The 25,644-nt window shown below is 40.7% G+C and overlaps 1 pseudogene; it reads left to right on the top strand.

Moving 5' to 3' along the window:
* Window positions 1–12,529: 12,529 nt before the first annotated feature.
* LOC147420403 (uncharacterized) lies at window positions 12,530–13,216 on the top strand (annotated as a pseudogene).
* Window positions 13,217–25,644: the final 12,428 nt, after the last annotated feature.

The following is a 25,644-nucleotide window of genomic DNA, read 5'->3' as shown; positions in this document are numbered from 1 at the left end:
TGACTTTTTGATGGTTGGCCTTTGAACCTTGAAGAATTTCCAGTAATAGGAAGTCCCAAAAACTCCACACACGATTGGGTAATGACACACTCTTGGCCCAAACAAGGGCATAATCCGACACATGAGATTTCCTACGAGGACCTCTCTTTTTCTTAGTTGTAGCATCATCTCCTTCATGTACCTTACCTTTCTTCTTACTGGGTCTAGTACTCCCCTATTGGCTTCCCTTTCTTCATTAGTTCGCTTCCCAATAGCCATCACCTCCGTCTCTTTCTTTTGTATCTTCTCTAAAGTGATCACATTAACCACCTTGTTCTTCCCCTTTTCTTCTGCAATAAGACCAATAGACCCTTCATCACCCATGATGTGTCAATTGCATAATCCTTGGACCTGTCAGGCAAAGTCGAAGGCAAAGGAAACATATCCATCCAGCTCTAGGAGCCTAGTCACATCCAGTAGAATAATGCCTCAGGGTTCCACAATTAAAACATGTTGGCGGAGGTCTCGTTGCTCCATAGAAATCTGTATCCTTCCCTTCCATAACCTTCAGCACCTCTACCTCTTCCTTGTCCCTGTCCTTGAGTGGAATTCATCAAATTGATGCTCAAGGTCTTCATCAAATCCACCATCTAATGCATGTCCTTCTTCAATTCATCATCTCCCTCCACTGTAACAGGAACTGCAAGTTGCATAGGATGAGGCTCTGTCATCGTATAAATTCCTCTACTTGTAAGTATAGGAGGAGTATGAGTTATTCTAAGCTCTTCTCAAAAACTTCAATAGTTTCCCTTTCATCCTGCTTCAAATTCTTTATTTCTTGCCAAACCTTGTCTGCATCCTCTATCGTACGATAATGCTACCTCAAAGCGTCTTTAATCAAATCCACTCTAATGGGCATGCCTGGTTGATTCCTTGTATGCTGTGCTTCAAAGTTATTCAACCATTTTCGTGCATCCCCTTTGATACAAATCTGCAATAGTCTTAAAACCTGAGTAGGATCCAATATATTATTGCTTATACAAGTAATTTCCATCTGCTCCAAGAAGTTCTACACATCCCTGCTTGATCCACCACGAAATTCTAGATAATCAAACCCCATAGCACTCACAACTAAAGGTAACTCTAAGAATATTCCTTGGTGGGGGTGCCAAAAACTTTGGAATGGTAGAAAAATATGGATATGCCTCTATGAAACCACTCCCACCTTGGAAATAAACACCATTAAGAAGTCATGAGGGCACCACCGGCCTAACACAGATTGGAACAACACCAAACACCCACACAAACTCTCCTCCAAGAAGATCCACTCACAACACACATGCAGTTCTCAATTGCACGCTCACACAACCCACACACAGAGAGAGAGAGAGAGAGAGAGAGAGAGAAGAAACACTTCAATTTTCTCTAACTAAACTCAATTCACTCAAATAACTCAACACCACCAAGAGAAACACACTAATTGCTTCAATACCACAAGGGCACCCGTCGTCCATTAATTGTGAAGAAATACATGAGAATATGCCTTCAGAGTGTCTATGGAGGTATACAACCCAGCACATGCCCTGGGCACTCACCCACACATACTCTAGTCCTCCCATGTAGCTAGAAGTAGATAGATGCCCTCCTTTTTTTTACCTCTCTCTCCCTTGTTTTCTTCACCCCTCTCTCACCTTATTTTTTAGGCATGCATGTGCCTTTCTTTTCCTTCTAGAAAAACTCTCTCTCTCCCACTTCTCTTTTAAAAGAAAACCTCTCTTTATGCTTTTTTACTCCCCCCTCTCTCTCTCATACACGTTTTTTCCTCTCTAAAAATAGGGTTTTTTTCTTTTTAAAGAAGGGTGGCCATTTTTTTCAGCACCGAAAGCACATGTGTGAAGTGGTCCTTTAATGGCTTTTTTTCCTTTCTTTGAAGCCATCAGAGAGGGGTTCATGGGAACCCCCTCTAATCCCTTCTACTTCACCAAGAGAGGCTCTCCATGTGCTCACAGGCGGCCCCCCCTAATGTTCTCCATGTGAACCTACTTCACCAAGAGAAGGCCCCCATGTGCTCACGGGTGTCCCCCCCCCCTAATGTTCTCCATGTGAACCTTGGTGGGGGTCAGGGAAATCGCCGCCCCCCCTTCTTCATCATCTTCTTTGCTCCCAAGCTTCTCTGTCACCACCCCTTCCACCCTTCTTCACCATCTTCTTTGCTCCCAAGCTTCTCTATTCGCAGGCTCCGCAACAGCGTCGTCATCAATGCCATCTTCACCATGTCCATCATCTACTCCATCCGCTTCGGCATAAAGGACATCATCATCACCATTGCCACCAACAACATGGACAACAACAACACCACGGCCATAGCCAAGAAGAGAAAGCTCCTCACTCTCTCATATGAGAGATACAAGTGAAAGCCCACATTTTTACATATAAGGAATTGCCTTTGATGTGTGTTTTTTCAAATGTGGGATTAATTAACCTTATCAAACTACCACATGGTGGCTCCGTGAAAGGTCTCCACATAAGAAGTGCTTCAAAGTTTTTCCCCCTTCTAAGTGGAAGATAAAAAATGGAGTGCTAGGGGCACTTTTTCCCCCTTCTGACATTTGCTCCACAGGTACCCAATGGACCAACCAAACAAATCATTATCTTCCATACATACCCCTTTATGTTTCATAACCTCTGCTCCTCATGATGAGTTCATTTGGGGCTCTAGAAGTTATGTCCAAAACCAATCCTTTGTAGATTCCCCGCCTTTTAAAAAATCAAAGTATAAATGGCCATCCGGCCTCTTTTGACTACCTAACACTCACTGTCCGAGACTCCAATGCCAAAACCAAGTTGGTAGACTTGTAACCCACATAGTCAAGTGCATTCCGTGTGTGGGGATCCTCCAAAACTCATCATTTGAATCATCATCCATAGGCATCAAAAGTGCCCTTTACTCAGTTTCCACCTTCAAAAAAAAAATTCTAAGTGTTGAATGAAAAAGTGAGCAAACTGGAGGGTTCCAATCTCACTACTCATACTACCAATGGGAAATCCAATCTTATAGCCCTCTAACACAGTTGAGAGGCTATGTTCAAACACCTAGGTCCCACCTCATCTAACCCTATGGGGCAATACAAATCCCACCCAAAAATAGGCAATCATAAACTTGAGCACAAAAATAGTTCCCCGAAGCCAACAATCCACCTTTAGGCACACATAACTTTCTGCTAGGGTGTCCAAGCACTGATCTATCTTCACAAACCTGCTCCTAGCATACCCAAGGAAATTGCATAGCCTTAGTTCATCTACTTCTAGCACCCTTTATATATGCTACTTGGTCTCCAAAACTTGACCTTTTCAACCAATTAACCTTCATCATAGCTCTGTTTCTCCAGATTTAAACCACATAACCGACTAGTATCTCATGCAGGCTTATCACAACTCTTCATCCACCAGCTCCCTTGCACTTTTTATGATATTAAGCAAAAAAAACATTGCACTCAAGGCACCTAATGCATAACACTGAACAAAACCAAAGGGGGGAGCTTATTTTGCTACCATGGTGACACCATGCATCATCTATACATGTTAAAAACTGCTCCAACTTTTGCCAGAAAGTTGCAAAGAGCTTATTAAACCACATAGTTTGCCCACACTCTAGCCTGCTAGATCATTCATGATCAGTAGTCAAAAATAGAAGCTACAAAGCCAGTCCATAATCCTCCTCAACTATTAAGATGGGGAGAATTGGTTCTCTATCACCTGGTAAAATATCTTCCACAATGTTCATGAAATGAGCAATGTACTTCTTCAAACGGGATCCATTAACCTTGTGTGCATGTAACAATCCATCCAAATCCGCAAGCTAGAAGGTTCTTCTAGCAAACTTTTGGACAACCTTAAACACACCCTCCCACTTAATCTAACACTTTTTGTGCATAGTCTTATCCAACCTACTATTGTACCTGAGTACTAAATCCCCTTCTTCAATGCCCTTTTACTTAAACTTTTCATTAGCCCTCTTAATGTTGTTTTATCTAACCTGTATGTAATGCTGTAAAGCTAAATCCCTATCCAGAGCTGCTCTCTTCAAGAAGATCATTCTCTCCTCTAAATCATATGAGGACTCTCCAGTAAGCTTCAATAACATCTGCATAGCTTGAATTTCTATCTTAATAGGTAGTAAAGTCTCTTTACCATGCACCAACTGAAAAGGGGTGAAGCTTGTACCTGTTTTAATACATGTTCTATAAGCCCACAAGGCACAAGGGATCTCCAAATCCCAATTTTTGCCATGATGATCAGTCATCTTAGTAAGCAGTCGCATGATCTCTCCATTAAACCTCTCATTCAAACCGCTACAATGAGGATAGTATGGGGTTGTAAAGCTATGTCGGATCTTTACCTTGTTGCACCAGAGATAATCCACCAATTCACTTCTAAAACCTTGTACATTGTCTGACAAAAGCTCTAATGACATACCAAACCTGCAGCAAATATCCTCATAAATAATTTTTGCTACGTCCTTAGCTGTAATCTGCTTCACCGCTTTTGCTTCATCCCACCTAGAAAGGTAATCCACATCAGTCAAGATATAACTCTTCCCCCTTGCTGTGATTGGGAGAAGACCTATAGCATCCAAACTATTGTGTTCCTTAATCTTGGCTTAAGAACCCTTGATGCCATGCTTTGACACTTCTTACATGACCTGCACCAATGGTACACATCCTTTTGGATACTTGGCCATACATACCCTTCCTGTAATATCTTATGAAGAGGTATTTTCATAGCAAAGTGACCACCACATGAACGTTCATGATTTGCTTCCTTGATCCTGTATATTTTCTCCTTCATAGCTACCTTCCTTAAAACCATGTTAGGACCCTTCATGAACAAAGAATCTTTAAGCATCATAAACTTACTTGCTTTCCTAAGAAAACCATACTTCTTGGACCTTTCTAATCCCTCAGGTAATCTTCCCTATTATTAGGTACATCTCCTCTTGAAAAACTCTTGAAAAAGAGTCTCTCTCCCCATGTACATAGGAAGATCTATCTTTATAATAACAAATAACTTGATAGACATTGCCTGAGCAGCTGCATGATCTTCTTCATTATCCCTCCTATCCACAAGCTTGATACTCCGAGCCTGAAACTTCCTTAACAAGGCTCAAATCTTGAAACACCATTGTTGAAGCTTTGGATTTTTGCTTTGGCATGCACCAAGAACCTGCTTAAAATTAAAAGGGCATCCCCCTTCATTCATAGATGTTGTATGCCAAGGTTCAAGCAAACTTGCAAACCAATCTCCAAAGCAACATATTCTGCTTCATTGTTGCTTGAAGCAAAAAGTTGCAACCCTTTCTTTTCCACCAATCTCCCTTGCAGATCATAAATCACTAAATCTCCTGATGTAGCACCATGTACTTTATTGTAGGATCCATCAAAAAATAAAAGATACGAGTCTAGGATATCTATTAACTGCTACACAGGCTTGGCCACCTTTGATTCTTTGATCAAGAGAGGACTCTCTTTTTAAGTAAGCAAATCTGCAAGCGTAGCTCTGGTCCTTTCTTCCACCAAAAAAGAAAATCGTAATTCCTACAGCTAAATGATTCACCTCTTCATGGGCTTTGAAATGTTGACCCCATTAATCAACTATGGAAAAAAAGAATAACTCGTCAACAAAACAAAAGGCTTAGGTAATAGATAATGCCTAAATCTCCTACATGCATACACCACAACAACCATAATAAGATTTACTTCAGAATAGGCCCTCTTTGCTATTGTTTTACCCTACTAGCATAATAAACATGCCTCATGTATAGTGAAGCCTTCCCTTTCTACAACAAAAGAGCCCCTATTGCCTCTTTTCCAACTGAAGGGTTAACATAAAAAGTTTCTTCAAAATTAAGAGCTTGCATAGTTGGTAATGTCCCCCAACACATCTTTGACAACTTGAAAAACCTCCTCACAATCAGGATCCCACACTGTTTTGGCCACTATGGGATAGTAGCTTTCACACAACTCTCACTCTACGCAAGAAGAGAAGATGTCAATGTGAGAGCATGACCCGGCTAGCTCATGGAGGAATCCTTGCCTTGTCAAAACAAGGGGGTCTCTAGCTTAGCTTAAGGGTGGCTTAATTAATCACACTTAATACTTAACCAACTTTTAGCAACCTAGATGATTCTAGCAATGAGGATGCTAGTCCATTCACTTCCTATTGTCTTTTCCCTTCCACCTTACTGAACATTAAGAAATAAATTATCATGGTTATTGATCAAATAGAAACTCACTATTAGATATACTAATCCCATGCCCTCATTCATTACCCATGCTAATCTATACTTCATTTGTGAGAAGTCCACTTAGAAAGGAGAAAAGAGATTAGCTTCCTATGCATTCCCTAAGCCCTTGTGCCCATCCCCTTAACCCATGCTTATGTGCTCAACCCACAAACTAATAACCTTTGATTAAGTATTCACTAATCACTTCATGCATTAAACAAGAACCCACAAGCTTGATGTAAGCAATAAGCTCATTCAATACAAAAAGGAAGAGAAGAGAAATAAGCAAATGGAAGAAACATTGCTCTCATATTAATCCTTGATAGTTAAAATGAAAGCTCCAAGCTATGGAGGGATTGAGCCTATGATTTGGCTAGAAGGAGAGACCTCTACTCATGAAAATGACCAAAAAAGCCCTTCATTCTTAGTTGTGTTCACTTTTATAGCTAGTTTCTTTAAAATATGCCCTTTCACATGTGGGCGGACAAACTATGAGCAAACTAAGAGAGAGGGTTTTTCTTAGCAAATTGATAGGCTAAGGTTTACAAATTTGGAACTTCATGAGCCCATAAATTGGCTTTATAATTATACAATGCACTTTGGCGGGTAATAAATGGAAAATTCCTTTAAAACTGAGATCTTGCTCCTTGTCTTCAGTCGTCCCATAGGGTGTTTCCTTCTGTGTTCTCTATTGATGCTCAAAAATCCCCCCAGTCTAAATTGTATCTATCGATCCACAGACACGCTTGATTGGTCACTGGGGGGGTGGTTGTTCCTAATGAGATTGGCTGGTACTCCCGGGGTCTTGGAGTTTGTGTTGCTTCATTTGGCTTGGCCTAGGTACTTATAAGGGTTATGTGGGTGGTGCGGGTGTTGGCGGGACAGGGAAATCCATGGCTATGATAGCTGGTCTACCAAGCCCCATCAATGGTGGTGGTTGTGGCAGAGGCAGTTGCAATCTTTCTGGATGTGGAGGGATCCCTCCAACTCTTCCCCTTTGTGCCTTTGTGTTCTTCGAGCATTGATTAGGAATATGCACCCAGCAGAGTCATCGATGCAGTTCATGTTGTTGTTTGAAAATTTAATGTTTCTGTTAATCCATGCATGTCTTCTCTGTTGAATGACCTCTGTAGTATACATGCTTTGAATCCTATCCTCTTCAAGTTTCAACAGTGCCTTCTTTCTGCAGTTGACTGACTCTTCAAGAGATAACTTCTGTTGGACTGCTACCCTAAGACTTGGTACCAAAAATTCTATAGGCACTACTGCTTCCAATCCACATACTAGCTTAAAGGGTGTCATGCCTGTTGTTACTTTAAAGGCTGTCCTAAAAGCCCAGAGTGCAGGATCTAATTTTTCATCCCAGTCTATCCTGTTCTGATTTACCAAGTTCCCGATTATCCTGACCAAAAATTTATTGGTACTTTCTGCTTGTCCATTTGCCTGAGGATAGTACACAGTTGATTTCTTATATAATATGTGCAGTTCAGTCAGTTTACTGATCACTTTGTGAATGAAATTTCCTCCTTGATCAGAAACTAACTCAATTGGGCATCCAAACTTTGTCATAATATTTTTATACAAAAATTTTGCCATGCTCCTGGCTGCATTGTCTCGCAAAGCCACTGCCTCAACGCACTTTGTGCAGTAATCTGTTGCAACTAAGATATACTTGTTCTGTGTATACCTTGCAGGTGGCTTAATGGGACCAAAAAAATCTAATCCCCACTTTTGAAATGGTTCCAAAGGTAGTATAGGTTGCAAAGGCATCTTGTCTACATTCAATGGTCTGCCCTCTCTTTAACATAACAAACATTTTTTACTGAATTCTTGAGCATCTTTATTACAGTTGGCCACCAAAGTCCTGCTTGAAATATTTTCCTTGCAGTAGATCACCTGGTCAATTCCTCTTTTGTACAACACCCTGCAATAATTGTAAATGGTTTACCTCTTAATGCCAATCTCTTTCTTTGATCCTTATTCATTACTTCAGGTAGCACTCCGTCAGACAAAAACTGAATCATATCTTCATACCTGTCCCCTGACTGATCAGTCACTTGAAGGAGAAACAATTCTGCATCAGGCAATTGATCAGGTACTCCTCCAGGATCTTCCTCTTCTGTCTCCAATCTGCTCAAATAGTCAGTCAATACATGAAGTCTACCAGGAGTATGTATTACTACATAATCAAATTCCTGCAAGAGCAGTATCCACCTTTCCAACCTCCTGAAAGGTGTGGTTTATTTACCAGGTAGATCAATGCCTAGTGATCTACATGAAATTACTTTGTTTGCCAACAAATAATGTCTAAACTTTTGCAATGCATACACCATTCCCAAGCACTCCCTCTCTAGAACTGTGTAATTCTTCTCTACAGGTGTTAGCACCCTGCTTGCATAATAAATAGGTCTGAACCAACCTCTATTGGATTCCTGCATTAAAGCTGCACCAACTACTACATGGGATGCATCTACAAAGATGTGAAATGGTAACCTTCAATCAGGAACAATCAACACTGGTGCCACAATCAACATAGTCTTTAAAATCCTAAATGCCTTGCTCTGCTCTTCTTTCCATTCAAATACACTATCGTTCTTTGTAAGCTTTGTCAATGGTGTACAAACATGAGCCAAATATCTCAAGAATCTATTATGCCACTTGACTTGCCCCAAAAATCTGCTTAATTGCTTAATTGTTTTAGGTGCTGGTGCCTTTTTGATAGCTTCCACCTTTCTGGGATCAATAGAAAATCCTTCAAAAATCACATGCCCTAAAATAACTCCTCTCTTCACACTGAAAAAGCATATTTTGATGGATTTAATGACAACCTGAATTCCTTGCATTTTTGAAAACATAGTCTCAAGCGTCCAAGATGCTCCTGCTTCTTTCCAAAAACATTGAAATCATCCAAAAAAACTCTCATAAATGTTGTAAAAATTTCAGAAAACACATGTTGTACTACTTTTTGAAATATTGGGAGAGCATTTTTCAGGCTAAATGTCATCACATTGCTAGCATACACCCCCCCATTCAGTAAGAAAAGCTGTTTTTTTCATGTCTTCAAATGCCATTGCAATTTGGTTGTAACCACTAAAACCATCCAAAAAACTATAGATCTCATGTCCAGTTACTGCATCTAGTAGTGTATCACAAAAGGTAAAGGAAATGGATCAGTTATTGTAGTTGCATTCAGTTTCCTGTAGTCTACACACACCCTGATCTTTCCATTCTTCTTTAGAACTACAACAATTGGTGACAACCAAGTAACTTCCTCCACATGATAAATAAAACCAACAGCCAAAAGCTTATCAATCTCTTCTTTCACCTATCTGGCAAAATTAGGATTCTTCCTGTATCTTTGCTATACAACTGGAACTACATCTGCCTTCAGGTTAACTTTGTGTCGGCAAAAACTAGCATCTACTCCCTTCATATCTGTGTATGTCCATCCAAAAATATCTTTGAACTCTATTAACAATTCCTTCAATTTCAGTTTAAATTCCTCATCCAAATTTGTTGATACTTTCACTGTTTGTGGCTCCTCCTAAGTGTTCAGGTTCAGTTCCTGCAGTTCATCCTGAGTACTCTAGCAGTTTTGACCATTTGATTTTCAAAAGCCCTCTCTGCTTGCTTCACTGCTTCAATAACTTCCTCCTCTTCTTTATTTTCAATCTTCAGGTTTTTCAGTAGGTCACTCCCCATCTTGCTATTTGATTGTTTACTCCCCTGAGTAATCACTGATTTCTGATGTACTGATTGTATTCCATCATTTTCTGACTGTATTACATACCTATTTGCACATCCACCTCAAATATAGGTACTACTGAGGAACTACCATATTCAGTCCTTCTGCATGCAGTGCCCTGAAACTAGGTGGTATCACCTTTTTTGTATCCATTTGCATTCTCACTTTCTTCTTTCCTCTTTTGATCACTATAGAGTCTGCTCCCCATAGCTGCTTTACCCTTGCTGCTCTTAACCAAGGCCTTCCTAACATCGTTGGATATGAACAAGTAGATTCTTCCAATCTGAGAACCACAAAGTTAGCCACAAACTGCAGTCCTCCAACTGAAATTAACAAATTTCTGAGAATCCCCAAAGGCTGAACCCTTCTTTGATCTGCCATTTTCACCGAAAAGGTGCTGGATCCCACTCCAAGAGCTTCAAATGTTTGCATGTGGACTTTGGGAGAATATTGACTCCTGACCCACCATCCAAGTAAACTCCTGGAACAAACACTTTTCCAATAGATACCCCTACAACTGGTACCTTGTAATCCACATCCATTGGCAGAACTTCACATACTTCTCTAGAAAATTTTCTTCATTGTCCCTGCTTCTTGCCCGATTACCATTTTCTTCATTAATTAATATTTTCAACAAATGTTGAGAGAATGCAAGTACCAACCTCAACATTTGCTTTACAGTAAATGTTATTGGAGCTGACAACAAGGCTTCATAAAATTCATCACCACTATCCTGCTCTTTCAATTTAGTTCTTCCTTTTTCTAATGTACTTTTTCCCTTATCCACCAAGGATCTTACAAGAAACTCCCATTCTTCAGATAATGTACTCCCACCTTGGGATTCTTGAACTCCCTTGAGTGCTTCAGTTCAGGCTTCTTTTTTCTCCTTCCAGTCTACAGTACCCTTGTCTGCTTTATCATGAACAACTTCCTTTACATTTGAGGGATCAACCATGCATTTATTAAAGACGCTTTAAGGAAGCATCACCATACAGTAGAGGATACATACAAGCTTTTGACCCATATTTCTTCATAAATAACTGTGACTACTTTGGATGTACATATTACACCCACTTTCAATGTTTACCTTTTGCATAACTACCTCCAACGCTTGAGAGCAAGGCTAAATAAGTGTGTCGCTTATGCCATGGGGTAAGCGTGAGAGTCTAATCCTATCCTAGGGAGTCCACTATGTATAAGCCGTATATACAACATGTGTTCAAGTAGTAATTAAAAATCCCCTTTCCTGTGAATTTTAAGTGAATAAACCTACCCTTTTTCTTTAAAAAAACTTAAGGATTTTTTTCAAAAACGGATTTAAATACCCCTCATATAAATATATTTTTGTGAATTTATGTATTTTTTTGGTAATAAAAACTCCCTCTGTATGCATGCACGTCGTATGTTTACATATAAGGAGATGGACTCCCTAGGAAGTCTATCTATTTAAGGCGATTGACAAGTTCACATTGCACACACTAGATTTAGACCAGCTTCGACATCAAATGCCACTTGACTGTCTCTATGGAAACCTATCGACCAAAAACATGGTTTATGGGTTACATGGATACCTCAAGCACCCTCTTTACAATCTGCTTGCACCCATGTTCACATTGCATCAAGCATTTAGGGCGTTCAATCAGAATGTTTGCATTTGGCATGATTTAGTAGAAATTTCCATGCACAATCACCATACACAATGTAGGTACCATGTCGAGACAATTGCTTTTACCACTCCAAGAGAGGCACAAGTCTAGACTGGGGAGAAAAAGGGCTATCACATACCACAGAACGACACAGTCACATTGCATACAACTACCAAGTCATTTAAATATGAAGCTGAGTTACTCTGTGACAACATTAGCCGAACAAAAAGGTTACTAAGTACCTATCACACATGGTAGCATGCAAACATGCAAAATAATAGCACCAATGATAAGATTGCCTCCCCAGAGAAATCTCAACTCTATTTACTACATTGACAGCATACCTTGTTGATGGAGTGAAATAACTACTGATTTAGAGCTCCAGAAAATACTGTGATCAAAGAAACATTATGTACAAACTTCAAGCTAGCTATGATACCAATTTCAGCCAGAAAAGAGCTATCAATGGAGTGTGTTGATGGAGTAGCGGATTGTAGAAAGAACAACTATATTAGGTTTTGACCCCCATACACCTCATTTTTATACACATAAGAGCTAGGAAACTTGTGAGAGAGCACTTTGACTCCCCTCCTGCATCCTTTGAGCATCCACAACAATTTTCTTCGTGACCCATTGCAGGTAAGTTTTCCATTGCAATCGGTTCTTGGTAGTGGCCAGCTTGTTTTGACTAGCTTTGGTCAGTGTTTGGTCACCGCGCATAGTGCAAGTTGGGATCGGACTGGGTATGAGGTGTCACCCTCCCCAGTAGGCTCACTGATACTTCTAGCAGCAAAGCTCATCCAAAATTTTGGCAGAATACCTACACTTAGAATTTTCGGCAAGAAAGCTTCACAATGCCAAAGAGAAAGGAAAGGGATGAGGAAGAGAATCTCCGGGCAAGGTGCATGCAATTGCCAGACCCAATGGGAGCTTCACAATGTCAAAGAGAAAGGAAAGGATGAGGAAGAGCATCTCCGGGCAAGGTGCACGCAATTGCTAGACCCAATGGAAGAAGAAGAATCAAAAGCAGATGATGTTCCTGTTGACCCTGCAATAATCCCACAGCCAGTTGATGTTTATGCTTTCGCATTGGATCACTACATGGCTGATTGCTTTGTGGATGCCAATATAATGTATGAAAACAATGCTGCACTGGCAAGGGGTACTTTCACAAAAACCCATGGGAATGAAATCCGCATTTATGTGCCCATAGCCAATTTCTTTGGGTTCAATCGCCTAAATCCTCGAGCATCATTTATTTGGAAAAGCCTATGCTTGGAAGGGTATTTTTCTTTGGCACCATGGGGGCCAGATTTGCAAAGGGCGTGGGAAATGTACAGGACCCTCAACACCCAACTCCAATTCACCGTTATGGATTTTTAAGGAAACCCCCAAAATTCCAGGTTAATAAGGCAGCTAGTAAGTGATGCACTCCACCTGCTAGCACATGATGTGCATTTCAACGAGAAACAACAAAAAGTGGAGGACCACTATCTCACAGCTGATGTGGTAGAGCCAAGGTGGGATGAGCTCAAAGTTCAAGAAATTAGGCTACCATTCTAGTTATACATGCAACATTTCCATCTCCCTTACCCCCACAAATGGAGTGTGCTTGAAAAAATCGCTACATCAGTGTTTAGCACCAAGGTGGTAGCTAACAAAGCACTTCACAAGAACTTTGTTACTCAGATCATTACTAAATTATCAGGGGAAGCAAGTGCAACATTGAAAAAGGCACAAACAAATCCACACGCAAGACAAAGTCGTATATGGGTGTTGTGTTGATGCTAACATGGATTGTTTATATAGCACTTCAGCAAGATCAACTGTGTGAGCCATGGGAACAACCTGACAACCAACCCATTCGGTCTTTTTGGACTATTTTGGCTCCAAAATTTGCAACGATTTTTTTTTTCCTTCGTTCAAAGATGATTATTGGATGCCCAGCTGCCTTTCTTACCACCTAATTTCACTGAAAAGAAAGCTTTTTGCCATGTGGCACTAATCCGCTAGCTTATCCAATGGTCCACAATTGCACCAAAAATCCAACCCTTTACTAAGGATTCCTTATGTAGTCTAAAAAAATCGAACTAGGCTGGTTACATAGTAATCCTATAGAAAGTTGCATCACTGCGGTCTCTTTCAAAGAGATATTTGCAATATGATTTTTTGTGCTTTCAAGATCGCAAAATAATTGTATAGAAAGCAATGTTGACAAGGTTTCTTTCAAAGAGGTTTTTTAAGCCATCTATAAATGCATGAATGTATGTAGGTGAGCGGTCATAGCTTCTATCATGGACGAGGGAGAACTCATTTGAGTATAATATAGCAAATTAAGAGATGGACAAGGGGTTGATGCACAAAAAAATATAATGAAGCACATTATTTTGACTTGGGTAGCTTTGTTAAGCTTAAAGAGCTAAGAAAATTGTGTTGATCTGCAAACAAGTTAATTGAGCTTCACTAAGCATCATGAAGCTCACTTTGTCGACAATATCTTATTACGTTTCTTTGTGGTTATTTATGTATATCAAACTATAAGTATCATGTATGAACCTTGGGCATCTCACAATAGACTCACAATAGCCTAAGTGCTCATTTGTAGCCATAACACTCATGCCATTCATGTCTATAAGCTTCCATCTTCATTCTTTCGCTTCGGATTTTGGTTCGCTCAATAATTCTCACTCGCCACATGGTAGGACTCAGTGTAGATAAGTGCATAGTAGGTCATGATTTAGTATGCTAGCTCATATGTTGGTTGAATGGAAAGTTTGCAATAAATAGAGCAACAAAGGTGATTTTCTTTCATTGGTTCACATAGGAACATCGAGCCTCAGCATTCACAAGCTAAACATGATCTTTGTTTGAGCATCAAACAGGAAATCTGATCAAAGCTACTAATTAGTCATAGGTATAGTCTACTCATTGGGTCCAAGATGCCACATGGGTAGACACCTCAATAATAATTATCCAAAAATCCCAAAGTGCGGGGTGTGTATGAGCATAAGTGTATAATAGTTGGTAATTCTTTTTGCTATAGGGAACGAGGTGGGGAGTGGATATTCTCCTTCATTCTCAGAAGATTATTTACAGGAACATTCCCAATGCCTTCTTCCACTGTCATGCCCAATGACAACAAATTAAGGATTGTCTTGTCCTAAAAAAAGCTAAGGGACCTGCTACTCCCACATGTGACAAGCAACAGTTCCAGTAAGTGCACAAGAGGAATGTTGGCAAAAAAACAGATCCCTTGAACCTTCTAACTCAAGGACTACCAATAGATTTTATGTTTTGCTTGAAGATTTCTTTGACCCTTTGACCAAACTGGCTAAAGATTTGAGTCCAAAAAGACTAGGATAAGATGACAAAGAATCTGGTTGTATAGACCATCTCTCTCCTAGCCCTAATGTGTAGACACGAGGCTTCTCTTCAGAAAGTGACAATGAAGTCATTGCAAACACTCAATTCAATATCAATGCTATGGAATAAGACCATCAAGCCTCTTGGAGGACCTATACCAACATGACAAGCTCTCTAGAAACAAATACTTGCTGCTTCCTAAAAACCCTTGGCTGACACCAACATGACCCAAGCTGAAGAAGAATCCCTCCCAAAGCAGATTTCAGGCAAAAGCAAGAGGAATAAAGAAAAGAATATTGATCTAGCAAGAGTCTCAGTATCTCTAGCTAAACCTTCCAAATCCATCAAAAAATGAAGTGTCCTAACATAAAAGGTTTCTCTTTCAATTACAAAGGCTTGACTGATCCTGTCAGAGCTTTGGAAATCAAAAAATGGATGTTGGACCTTATCCTTATCCCTGATTTCATTTGCCTTCAGGAAATTAAGGCTACCAATAAACCATTGGAGGTCAATCTAAAAAGACTCAGCCTCTAATCATATTTGGTACTCTATTGTTCTTACTGCTGCAGATAAAGGTGGGGTTGCAATTGGATTAGTACAGAAATATGCAGAGTATGTCATCGAGGTTTGAAAATTTGAAAAGGACGACTAGATAGAAATTTTCCTCAAAGCTCCTTCAATTACACTCTTGTTAATGTTTAGGCTCCAAAATCTATCTATGGCAGGTGTGCAAGCTTGCAAGACATTTCTCATGTTTCTAACCTTGTTGTATTTCTAGGTGACTTCAACATGGTGGAAAATGTAAAAGAAAGATGGTTGCAAAAAGGTCAATGCTTATATGGAAAAGAAAGAGAGTGTTGGGAAAACATGACCACTAAACTTGATTTATTGGAGGTATCAGAGAACTGTGGATGCACATGGAGTAATAGACAAAGTGGTTCTTGCTATAGGGATGCAAGGATAGACAGAGTGTATATGTCATTCAATCTGCTTCAGAACCATTGGCATGTGGATTGAAAGTCAGACTCTTCTATGTTACTCTATGATCATAAACTAGTTCTGTTTGAACTTAATAGAACGGATGATAATTATAGAGCTGGTTGGGTTCATTTAGATCATTAACTGCTTAAGTTGAAGTACATAAAAGATAAAATCAAAAGTATTTTCGGCTCTAAGTTTGGAACTGGCACTTCTGCATTTTCTACATGGGAAAATTTTATCAAGAGAGTTCAGTTGCTTCTCCACTCTTATAAGAAAATAGACAAAGAGACCATGGCTAAGAGGAGAATGATGATATCTGGTCAAATCCTTCAACTAGAAGAAAATTCCAATTACTCAGATTCTCCTACTTTGGAACTCCTAACCTTCAGAGAGTCTAAGACAGGAAGAGCTCCTAGAAGCTAGTGATTCCCTTGTCTATGCTAGAGAGTTTCGGGTTGGGAAGTTGGACAGACCTACTAAGAATATGTTTACTCTATTAAAACAGAAAAAATCCACAGAGTTTATTTCCGTTTTGAAGATGATACTGGATCCGTAGCCACTTCTCACCAAGAGAATATGTCAATTGCTCATAAGTTCTTCTCAAACATATTCTTTAATCCTCCCAAGAGAAATAGGACCATTCATGAAGCAAGAGCTTAGATAGCTCTTAAGAGGAAGAAGATTGTCTCCTCTCAAGCTGTTCAGTTCCTAGATCATCCCATCTCTAACGTGGAGATCAGAGAAGCTATCTCTAAGTTGAAATTTGGAAAATCGCGTGGGATTGATGGCGTACCCAAGCAGTTCTTTGTGGAATGCCAAGACTTTCTAGTGCCTTATCTCTCTAGCCACTAGAAAAGGAGCTGTTTTTGCTAGTATAGACACTGGAATTGTTAAACTCATACACAGAAAAGGAAGTAAAGAGGATCTGAGTAATGGGAGGAATATTACTTGTCTAACAACCCTTTATAAGATGTTTGACCTGTGTCTAGCTAGAAGGAACAGGCCTTTGATAAATCAGATAATCCTTAATGAGCAAAAAGGTTTTATAAGAGACAGATAAACAATTGATGCCATTATCACTCTGTGCCAGAAGATATAGAGCATGCTTATGGATCTGAGAAGGACTTTTACTTTTTTAATGTAGACTTTGACAAGGCTTATGATAGAGTGGAGTGGGATTTCATCCTCTTGTCTCTGCATGACATTGGTTTTGGGAAGAGATTTATTAAATTTGTTCATGTACTATTTGGTAATGACTATGCAAGGATTGCATTGAATGGAGATCTGACAGATACAATTCTCCTTATGAGATCTATCACACAAGGATGCCCTCTTGGTCCTCTATTATTTTTCATTTCCTTTGATGCTCTAGGGTGGCTCATCAAAAACAAGATTAGTGAAGGTAAGATCAAAGGGATTAACATACATGGAGCATCTTGTCCTTTATGACTGCAACAATTTGCTGATGATACAAATGGTTTGATGCAAGCTAACAGTGACTTAGTGAATGGTTTTTTAGACTGTCTGAATCTTTTTTGTCTTGCTAGTGGGTCCATCATAAACCATACAAAGATTGGTTTTAAGTCATCTAATGGGGAGGTGCCATGTTCATTCATTAGTGTTAGTTGCCAAATTATTCCTGATGGTCGGCCAGATTCATGAAAAAGGTCTTTCAATGTCAAAATATGCAACCTAACATATCCTGTGGAGTTTTTGTACTAAACCATTACTTGCTGCCTTCAATGATTTACTTTATTTCGTCATGGAAGCCCTCTAAGGTCCAATTCAATCAGGTCATGCAGCTCTCAAGAAGATTGCTTTGGGGAGGTCATGATCTTGGGACAAAAGTACCAAAGATTGATTGAAGAACATGCTATATGCATAAATCTAGAGGAGGATAGGGTGTGTTGGATCTGGATAATCTTGTTGTTAAATTAGCTGCAAAATGGATTTTTAGATTAGTTCAATCTAATGATTTTTGGGCTTGCCTTCTCAGGATCTCTGCAACAAAATGTAATCTGCAAATCTATAAAGTGTGGACAGGTTTATCCAGTTGGGATTCTCAATATTAAAGCACACAAACACTTCAAGAAAGGAATAGGGAATTGGGGGGATGTTTGTCACCAAGGCCTCCTTATGTCTGCTAATAAAATCTCTAATAAATACCCAATTGTCTGTTGGCTATCTTGCAGAAATCACTACCAGGCTGCAGCTCATCCAGGACCTCAAGACAACTAGTAGTATTATTTCTCACAAGAGCAACCCACTGAGTCTGATAGTTGGGCAGATCTATAAGAAGCTTGAATGCATTCTTGAACTTGAAGCCCCCCTTAAAGCAAAACTATATAAAAATGGGGATTGTCCTCGGGTAGCAAGTAGTGGATATATAGGTTTAAAGCAATTTGGAGCTTCCCTATTCCAATTAGGCAATTAGTACTCAGCTACTTGGTGTTGCATCATGATTTATGGACAAGAAAGAGGGCTTTGAAAGTGCCATGGTATTGGTAATGGGCAATGTCCCGGGCGGACGTGGGGAACAGGAGGATGTCATCCACCTCTTTATGAAGTGCCCAAAGCTAAAGCCCCTTCAACAGACCATTTTGAGCCTTTCTCATTTCTAGAATTTTTGATTGGAGAATGCATGTATCCAGATATTTCATTGTGGAATCTATGGAGAAATACCTACATTTGGTTTGCCTAGATCCAAAAGGTGCATGTCATGTACAATGGTTCTCACTCTAACTCCTATTATCTTTTCACAGCTCAATTGAACTCATTAGCTAAGTTCTCCCTATAGAACGTTAAAGGTGTTACCTCTGAGCCTTTACATGTTATCCAAAGAACTGTGTCCGGTAAGAAATGGAAATTTAAGCTGTTGTCCTTCTATTCCAAGGAAAGGTTTGATGCAGTAGGTTCCTATAGCCTATTGTAACCCTTCTTGAGGGGACTGCCTCTTTCCCTATCTTTGAAGCCTTGTCCTCTCTTTAATACAAAATTTTTGTTTCCTTCAAAAAAAAAAGGTGTATAACAGTTGGTTAGGGAGAGCCCTAGCACTTACATGAGGAGAGCTAAAGTACAAAAGCGTACAATAAACTATCCAAGTTAAATCATTTTGAGGCTGTCAATGAGGACGTGACAAAATATAGATGTGTTTCTCAAGGGAGTGGCATACTTTTAGTGTATAGGACTAGGCTCACCCCATGGCACTCTTTAACACAAGCAAATCACCAGGAGAGCAACGGTTGAGAGCGTTTGAGCACTATGTAAACTCAAGACAGGAAGAAAATTGGGATCAGCAAGTAAATTTGGACCCATCTAAGACCTTGAACCCACAAACTTGAGCTTATGTCCCATGTGTGTAGCCACTATGGCTAATTGAGCTTGTTAACGTAGGTTAGAGGTCGAGAGGAGCCAATAATGAGACACGTTTCTTTTGTAAGGCTCGGTTTAGATGAGCCGAAGGGAGAAAAGTGAGATGCAAACCTTCTGATTGACCTTGGAGGAGGCAGAGCAAAAAAGAGGGGGATGTTGAGAAGGCGTGCAATCTTCCAAAAGGGGGGGGGGGGGGGGGGGGGGGGGGCTATGGCGGGCCTGGAGGAAGAGAAACCTTGCTTGCATTGAACCAAGTCTAGCCATGACATTTTGATGCCCCTGGGCATAAGATTTTCGACGCAACATCGAGACCCAGTCTAAACTATATCCCCCCTACGTACTACTAAGAACGTGCTCACGCAAGGCTTAGTTATCCGTAAGCTTGGCCCTAGCACGTACAGACGCTCAAAGTGTGACAGGCATCAACAATTAGAGAGAGAGAGAGAGAGAGAGAGAGAGCGCTAGGCATAACAAGAGAGAAAAACACGTCATTAACCATCAACTAACCAGCATAGTTGTGTAACTATGCCTTTTTTGGCATAGTTAGACAATTAAGCCGGTGCAAAGCTGCTTGTGTCAGAGTTAAGCCTCTCAGGACCATCGCCTAACTTCTAAGAGGTCACCTTCACCCATTGATTCGACTTACATTTATGAGATCACCGTACTACCAACAAGTCACCTTCACCTCATTAATGACGTCAAGTTAAAGCAAGCAATGAAATGGCACGACGTGAAAAGCCAGTTGGTTGGTGTGGATTATTTGTACATCATACCTTTTCTTTAACCGTGAATTAGTTCAATGGAATCAATGAAAGACTCACTGCAGGTGAAGGCAATGGGCAAAGAGAGAGAGAGAGAGAGAGAGAGAGAGAGAGGCATACCCGGCATTTGATGTCACAAGGAGAGGAGTAGCGATGGTCAATCTTTTTGTCTGCATTTAGAAAGTGCTATCAGAATATAAAAAGAGGGGGGGGGGGGGGGGGGGGGGGGGGGGGCAATTACTTGATCCAATTTGGCGATGGGGAGGAGTCGCCATTGCTCCGCTTATGACCAACATGATCAACATCACACATGCAATTAGCAGGTGACAATGGAGATTAGAGGCAGAACTTGCCACCATCTCTCTCTCTCTCTCTCTCTCTCTCTGGCCCGCCTTCTGCCGTAAGTGCCTACGTGTGGGTGTGTTTGTGCGTGTGTGTGTGTGAGAGAGAGAGAGAGTGAGTGAGAGTCTAGAGAGAGAGAGAGATGACGAAGAGAGCTGCCAAATAATTGCAGTGCCAATTACTTGAACAGCACTTTGCTTCCAGCTTTAACCAGTCTACCGTCTTCAAGACTCTATGAGGAACTGGTGACTAGGCAGTAGTCTCTCTCTCTCTCTACCTTCAAAGTTCAGCCAACCTTCATTGGTCCACTTGGCCTCTTCTTAACAGTGTAGAGCTGGGTCTCCCGTGGAATTAAGAATACTAGCTTTTGTAGTTGGGAGGGCCCGGAGGGGTTTAAGCCTGAGGGACGTCTCAACCTTCAGCTAGCACCATAGCGCTCGCTGTGAAGCAGCAGCTAGTTCTCTCTCTCTCTCTCTCTCTCTCTCTCTCTCACTCTCACATACTACCCATCCTTATGTGTGTAGTTTAATGATAAAAAAATTTCACAAACATACAGAGGGAGTAGATATGGCGTACGGTAGGGGGCCGAGGCAACTCTTTTTTTTTTTAGAGAGAGTAGGAACTTGAAATTACAACTCACACACCCGAGTCCGTGAGGTGGAGCATCCCAACCGGATAAAGTTGGCCAACCCATCATATGGACCAAGGGAACAGCCTTTATGTCACACGAGCTGTCTAGGGGGTTTGAACCCAAGAGCTTAGACACAAGAGGCTCTTGCTCTATCAACTGAGCTAGATATGGCATACGGTAGGGGGCCGGGGCACTTTGAAGTTTGCTTCCAGCATTTAGCAGTCTACCTTCTTCAAGAAGAAGTATCATATATGACTCCCTGTGAGGCAGAACCTTCATGGGGGTCCCACTTGGCTTTTCTTGGTAGTTTAGAGTCGGGTCTCGCATGCGTCGAATCAAGAATACTACCTTATGTAGTGGGAAAGTTTTCACATTGAATCAAGAATACTACCTTTTGTAGTTGGGAAGGTTAGGCCTCACGGAGGTAATGTCATTGGATAGGGGAGTTTCCCTTTTTGTCCCGCATAGGCCATAGGGAAATATGTATAGAGGGAGTATTTTTTGCACCCTTGAATGAATGTCACAAATGTACGCCACGTGTACGTAATGTGGGGTTAGGACTTTGAATTTTGAGTTTTGCATGTTCTTATCAGCATTGCAGGTTCTCTTAATAGCACAGGCATTGATGGCTCATCTAACCAGGCTCTCTTCATAGCATAGGTATTGAGAACTCTCGCTCTTCTGACGTGGAGTAAATAGTGGCCAGTGAGCGAAGTTTCCTTTGAACAAGCCTCCAACAAAAGTCTGCTTCTGCTTTGCCAGGTGTAAGTCATGCATAATCAAAAGTTGTGGTAAGTATTATTCTTTCATACGCTCAGATTTGAGGTGTTCTTCATGCAAGACTTGTGGTCAAGTGGCTCATGGCTACTTTAGTAAGTTAGTGGTCACCCAAAGCCTCTGCTTTGCTATTAAAAAATTTACTTAATTTTGAGCTTTTACTGATCTGGCATCAAAAAAATTAGATTAACTAGAATAATTAATCACTTGAATAACATTGAGCATGTTCAAGCATGAAGATCAAAAATTAAGCATCATCTTATATTCAAATCACACATCACATACATGTGCTAAAACTACGCGAGAGAGAGAGAGAGAGAGAGAGAGAGAGAGAGAGAGAGAGAGAGACTAGTTGATGGCTGAATTTTTTAGAGCCAACCCCCCCTCCAAAAGGATTTTGTATCATATAATTCCTTTTCTTCAGAAGAGGTTTTGACCCATACAATTTGCTAATCTCACTTTTAACTACTCAAATTGAAGAGATGAAAGCTCTAAATTTGGCAAAGATTGCAATTAGGCTTTTCACTTAAAACACTTTGTTGAACTCAATCCCAACTCCCTAAACACTTCACTAGTGATAAGATCTATCGGGATTAAGCAAGAATCATGTAAGAAAGAATATATGTAGTTACATACATAAGCTTGAGCAACCCTAGCTTTTGGAGAATTGTGTGTGTGGGGGAGAGAGAGAGAGGAGATGGAAAGATTTACAATGAGCTTGCATGCTTATAAAGATAATGCCAAATCAGCCCTGCATGAGGGAAATTCCCCCCCCCCCCCCCGGCGGCCCCCTTGAGTGTATGTGTGTGTCTCCATTGGCTATTCAGGGACTAGTTGCATGGCTAGTCCCACTTTGGGATGTGGCCACATGACCTTCCATGAGGAAAAGGGCCTTCCTTTGTCCATTCACACCCTTGGCTAGCCTAAACAACTTTTCTCCCCTTCCCACACACCATTTGCCCACTTTCCTCCTTCTGAGTGGTCATTCAACAGCAACACCCATTATGGATATAAAAACTTACCTAAAAATTCATGTTTGAACCCTTACTGGATCTCAATGGCACTTATGAAAAAATTATTCAGATTCTAGAACTCTCTAGTTCATGAGCACATTCCTTTGCCCATTGGACATAATTGGCCCTTCTACTTTTTTATTTTGTCTCACTAGAATGGTCAATTCTAGAGAGACAAAATTGTTTTTTTCTATCAAAATTTAAATTTGATGGCACTACCCTACCCTTGAAATCAGAGTAGTCCTCGATTATGCTTCTATTGAAGAGAGGTATCTTTGGTCCATTGGATTTTTGGTCAAGATCCATTGTTAGCATATTTGATATCGTTTGAGGCTAGATAACCAATCTACTTGGCACTTGGGAGAACATATGCCACATGTATGTCAACCCATTTAGCAATAGCACCTTTTTGCAATAGATTCCAAGGCTACTCACAATAGGAATTGTTTGGGGTCTTCTTGGGCCCTTTTATTTGGATGTTTAGTGAAATGGCTAAAGTGCTAATCAAGCTTTGACCAAGCTAATGGACTAGGCCTGAAAATGCCTATTTCTTTTTATACAAAAAATAAAATAGGCCAAAAGGAGATCTAATCATTAGAGCCACTCACCTAGGGAAAGAATATAGTCTTAAGTACCTGGAGGTGGCCTTTGTAGGAATTAGGGTTGCAAAGAAACGCACACAGCTTGGAGAAGACGAAGGAAGCTCAAGGCACACAATAGAGAGTGTGTTACTTAGTGTGCAATGGAAAGATAGATAGCCCTAGAGGGATGGGCGTATATACAATGTACGGGGGAAAAAACCTCCTAAAGAGGTAAAAAATGCCCCGGCGGTCCTAGTGTGTTCACACACATCAATACCACATGTATATGGTAACAAATCCCCCCCTGGAGTGATGCGGTGAACGAGAGCTGGCACATGAGTAAAGGGAAGTGCCATGCCCTGAGAACATGATCAGTCCACAAAGGGGAGTAAGCCCAAAGCTTTGCGGAAAGCTTCCAGCTTCTCACGAGACAATGCCTTTGTGAAAAGATCTGCAAGGTTGTCATGTGTTGGCACATAAGCCAAGCTGGTCTCTTCTGCTGAGAGCCTCTCCCTAACATAGTGGTGATGCACCTCAATGTGCTTTGTGCGAGCATGAAAAATTGGGTTCCTCACAACTACCAATGTGCTCTGACTCTCAATGTAGATAGTGTTGGCAATGTCCTATCCAACACCCAAATCAGCCATAAGGCGTCTGAGCCATACACACTCAACCGTAGCTCTGAAGATTGCCCTGTACTCAGCCTCACAACTCGAAGTGGCCACAGTAGGTTGCTTCTTGCTCAACCATGATATACATGAACTACCAAAAGCATGAAACAAAAACCACTTGTGGACACTCGCGTGTCAAAACAACCAGCCCAATCTGAGTCCAAAAAAGCATGTAAATCTGGCAGCAATGATCCCCCCCTTGGGATAAAACAAGCCAAGATGTAAAGTGCCACTAAGGTAGCGAAAAATACTCTTGACATCCTACCAATGCTTAGACCCTGGGCTATGCATAAATCTGTTGACCTGTGAGACTACAAACTGAATATCTAGCCTCGTGATTCATACATAAATGAGGCAACCAACAGCAGTTTGATAAAGAGTGACATCAGCAGGATTGCCAGCATCATGTAGACTCAACTTCAAACCTTTTTCCATGGGAGTGGCAATAGGTTTGCAATCCTCAAGTCCAAACTTACATAGTGAGGGCGAGCTTTTTGAAATGGGGCCTCTAAACCCAAACCAATGGGCCTACCCTCACAAAATGTTCGTAAAGAGGTACGCACACTACGTGGGGCACCACCTTCTTTTGGGAGTGGAGAAGGAAACCAATCAAAATAACATTTGCACTCACCCACTCAAGCAACACACTTTGAGAACCCTTACTCTATGTACACTTTGGACACTTGACACCATCAACGATTATGCAACCCAATGTCGTGCATCAAATGTAAATATGCAATTTGTGGAATAGCATTCACCTTCTCCCCATAAGAATACCCATGATACATCCAAACTCCTCCTCTCTCAAGCACTCATCAAAAAATCATGCGCACAAGACCTGCCTCTCAAACACACAAGAGAATCACCTACATCAAACTAACACACTTTGCATAGAGAGCTCATCTCCATCTATGCAATGCCGTGACAAATAAAATCACCATGAGAGGTAGCCACATGCATATGTAATGAAGCAAAAGAGATTTGGAGTGAGAATTTTCTTTAGACTAATTGAATAAGTGTGGAGAAACAAACCAATGGTAAATTGAGAGTAGAACACTTACTTGATTTCTCGCACACCTTTTAAGGGGTAGACAGACGCTGACTAACCATCACGAATTGCGACACTTGATTGTTTGAAGATGATTTAATGATCATTAACATAACCATGAGAGAGATCATGATGTATTTACAAGTTATTTGAGGTGCTACAATGATTTATTGGGTTGATGGAGTAAGAGATTGTAGAATAGAAAGAGTGGAGGATAGAGTTGCACTTCCTCCAAAGAGGAGGGTTAGGAGGGAGGATGTGAAAGAGGGAGAGTTGGGGGTTTCTCTACTATTGATCAAGAACAACATGAAGTTGAAAATATAGGTGTGTGTCTTTGAGTCTCTCCAAGGGGGGCTATTTATAGTTGTGTAGGAGTGGGATTATGCTACACTTAATTAGGGTAAGTGATTAGCCCTAATTAAGTGTCTTTTGACCACTCATTGAATATTGG

Source organism: Adiantum capillus-veneris, chromosome 28 (genome assembly GCF_014529385.1).
Source record: "Adiantum capillus-veneris isolate H3 chromosome 28, ASM1452938v2, whole genome shotgun sequence".
Classification (NCBI taxonomy): domain Eukaryota; kingdom Viridiplantae; phylum Streptophyta; class Polypodiopsida; order Polypodiales; family Pteridaceae; genus Adiantum; species Adiantum capillus-veneris.
Note: the sequence above shows the minus strand (reverse complement) of the source record. Positions and strands in the feature narration are given on the sequence as shown.